Genomic DNA, 3,249 nt, shown 5'->3' on the forward strand with positions numbered 1-3,249 from the left:
AAAAAAAAAAAAGAAAAAGAAAATGCCTCCATGGATCTCAGTTGTTTTTCATAATAGTCCTTCCATGAGATAATGGTAAAAATGAAGTTAAGTATATGTTGAATGAATATACATAGGGACATTTTTAGGATATGGTTCATGATCTATCAACTGCTATGGTACAAGGAAATAAATTGTACTTTTTTTTGTTAAAAAATGCCTACATATGATCAGTCTGTAATCAGGGAAACCATTAGGGTATTTTCTCAAATAATGCTCAGTAGGGAAGAGCTTAAGTTGTTGGTTTGAACATTCTGGAGATGGTAGTATGAGTTCTATAAGAAACCAGGCTGAGAAAGGCTGTGAATAACATACCTCCATGGCTTACTCCTTTCAGGTTCCTGCCAGGTTGAAATTCATGACTTGGCTTCCCTCAAAAGACTTTGGCTCAGAATATGTAAGCCAAATAATTCCTTTTGTCCTTAAGTTGGTTTTGGTCATGATGTTTCATCACAGCACTGTGTCTCTAAGACATTTTAATGCTGGCTATTGTGGATGCCAGCAAGTGCTGCCTGACAGGAGCATGATATAGCTGTCTCCTGAGAGGCTCTGACAGTATCTGACTAATACAGAAGTAGAGGCTCACAGCCATCTATTGGACTGAGTACAAGGTCCCTAATGAAGGAGCTAGAGAAAGGTCCCAAAGAGCTGAAGGGTTTGCAGCCCCTTAGGACAAATAACAATATGAACTAACTAGTACCCTCAGAGCTCCCAGAGTCAAAACTACCAACCAAAGAGTACACATGGTGGGACTCATGGCTCCAGCAGCAAATGTAGTAGAGGATGGCCTAGTAGTTCATCAATGGGAGGCGAGTCCCTTGGTCCTATGAAGGTTCTATGCCCCAGTGTAGAGGAATGCCAGGGCCAGGAAGAGGAAGAGTGTAGGTTGGTGAACAGGGGGAGGGGGAGGGGGGAGAAAACAAGGCTTGTTTTTTGTTTTTTGTTTTTTATTTTATTTTTTCCTTTTTTTTCAGAGGGGAAAAAAGGAAAGGAGATATCATATGACATGTAAATAAAGAAAATATCTAATAAAACAATATACAGTTTCAAAAAAGACATTTTAATGCATGAATTTATTGTGGAATAGTATTGCAATTTGAATATACCTCCCAAATATTTGTCATTTTTTGGGTTAAAGCCTTTAAAATAAATTTTCTAACATTTTAAATTGTTGTACATAATTTAATTATAATATCTTTATTGCATACTACTTAACATATCATAAGATTTACTCTTTGTTAAAAAGCTTACCAGCCTGCTTCTTTTGTCTCTGACCAGTGTGATTATATAATATGTGGCATTCTGTGCCTTGGTCCATGCTGTATGAGATGACAGAATTCAATTCAGTTTTATAGCAGAATGCTGATCAATTACATATAGATTTTCTTTATCTGTTCTTTATTTAATGGGCACTTGTGTTCTTTCTATTCCTCATTGATTAAAAATAGTGCTATAATAAATGCCAAAAGTTGATATTTCTTAAGTATACATTAATTTTTAAACTATACAAACCATAGGAAGATTAGCACTTCTAGTGTGCATTTTAGTTATTCTATGCTTAATATTCTGAGGGGGGGAAAATATTGATTTCCATAATGGCCATATTGATTTATATTGGTTCATGGAGCATGCAAGGGTCCTTTTCCTCCACATCCTTGCCAGTAGCTATTATCATTAGCAACATTAGTATCATTTGAAAAGGTGATAACATTTGTGAAAAAATATTTCATGTGACTTTTATTTGTATTTTACTAATGACTAGTATTATTGATCATCTTCTTTATTTGTTGGCCATTTATAGGTCAATTGTCTGTTATGAATGTAGGTATTTTGATATTGACCCTTCTCCCCCCTTACAAAGTCTTACCTTTTTATTAAATCAGCTTTCTTTGACACATTCTACATACCTTCAAGAATGTGGCATCTGAGTAAATGAAGACAAGAACCTGTTTACTGTTTCAACACCCTTCTTTAAAAACAAAACATCCAATCACAAAGCTTTACTGACTCCTCACTCTGGCTCTGGTACACTGTGTCTACAAGTATTTTAAAGGCATTTTGCTTAGTTTCTGATATAGTTATTTAGTTTCTTTCAGATCTTATTCTTTTTAAATTGAAATATGGGATTCTGGGCACATAAACTTCAATAATAGAAACATAGCCTTGCTCCTCATTTTCTGCATGAAAGGATTAACTGATACACAGCAGTGGACCCAAGCAGCTCACACTCAAATCTCTCTGATCTGTTAACAGTGGGTATGATGCTCTTAGTTCTGATCCCTTAGGAGTCTTTTTTTCCCTGGGGACTATGAATGATAGCCATTATTCTTTATTTCATTTTGTGCTGAAATACTCTAAAATCACTAAATATTTTTATCCTTTTCAATTAACTAGAAACTGGCTAATTACCTTCTGGACTCTTGTCTTTTTATCCCCAGTATATTACTAAATAGAAACAAGCCAGATAATGAACATTCTATTCTATACTTTAGCACCACAGATGAAAGTTCTTTAGTTCTATAGAATGTCTGTCAACTCATAAGTAGTGGTTACACCATCACAAAGAGAGCTTACTGTAATTGTTTTCAAAATTTGGTATCAATTTTTATGAAGGATTCTTCTTTTAGATATCTTACCGAATAGAATTTCTAGGATAATGTATCCATTGTCTTGTGATTCTAAATATACAGCCATTTCTGATGAATACAAACACAAAAATCAATGCAAACACAATTGATCTGATTAGAATTGAGGAACATGGAGTTAATTGAAGAATGGAAAATTGTAGAGTATTTGAAAGGTTTCTTTATTTTGATAAAGAGATAATGAATAAATAGCAATTAAAAATGTTCTGTGCTTATTGTGGTTGACATGATTCCTATACATTTTTGTTTCTTTGATACTGGTTTCTGTCATTTATATGTTCACCCTACTCCAATAATTAGAGAAGTCTAAAAGTAACAGAGATTGTACTGAGATTGCAAGTATCCTATTCTTAAAACTCATCAACTAATATAATATGGGTTTTGGTTTCTGATATTATTAATGAGATAGGGTACCATGTCTTGAGTATGTTAGATGTGTATCCCTCTTTTAAGAAAACAATATTTTTTTTTGATATTTTCTTAATTTTTATGTAAAGTTCTCCATTCCCAGTTTCCCCTCCAAAAAACAAAGAAACCAACAAAAACAACAAAAACAAACCCCTGT

The 3,249-nt window shown here is 33.8% G+C and overlaps 1 protein-coding gene and 1 long non-coding RNA gene across 4 annotated transcripts in view; one reads left to right on the forward strand and one right to left on the reverse strand.

Annotated features, from left to right (window-relative positions):
* Window positions 1-3,249, forward strand: part of Lrrc4c (leucine rich repeat containing 4C) — a 1,245,152-nt gene that overhangs the window by 505,515 nt on the left and 736,388 nt on the right. The window lies entirely within an intron of this gene.
* Window positions 1,297-2,503, reverse strand: LOC116090539. The gene is made up of 3 exons (XR_004118720.1): window positions 2,449-2,503; window positions 1,907-1,963; window positions 1,297-1,358 (listed from the first exon to the last, which is right to left on the reverse strand). It is a non-coding gene; the product is annotated as an uncharacterized LOC116090539 (long non-coding RNA).

The sequence above is a fragment of the Mastomys coucha genome, unplaced genomic scaffold (assembly GCF_008632895.1).
Source record: "Mastomys coucha isolate ucsf_1 unplaced genomic scaffold, UCSF_Mcou_1 pScaffold15, whole genome shotgun sequence".
NCBI classification, from domain to species: Eukaryota; Metazoa; Chordata; class Mammalia; order Rodentia; family Muridae; genus Mastomys; species Mastomys coucha.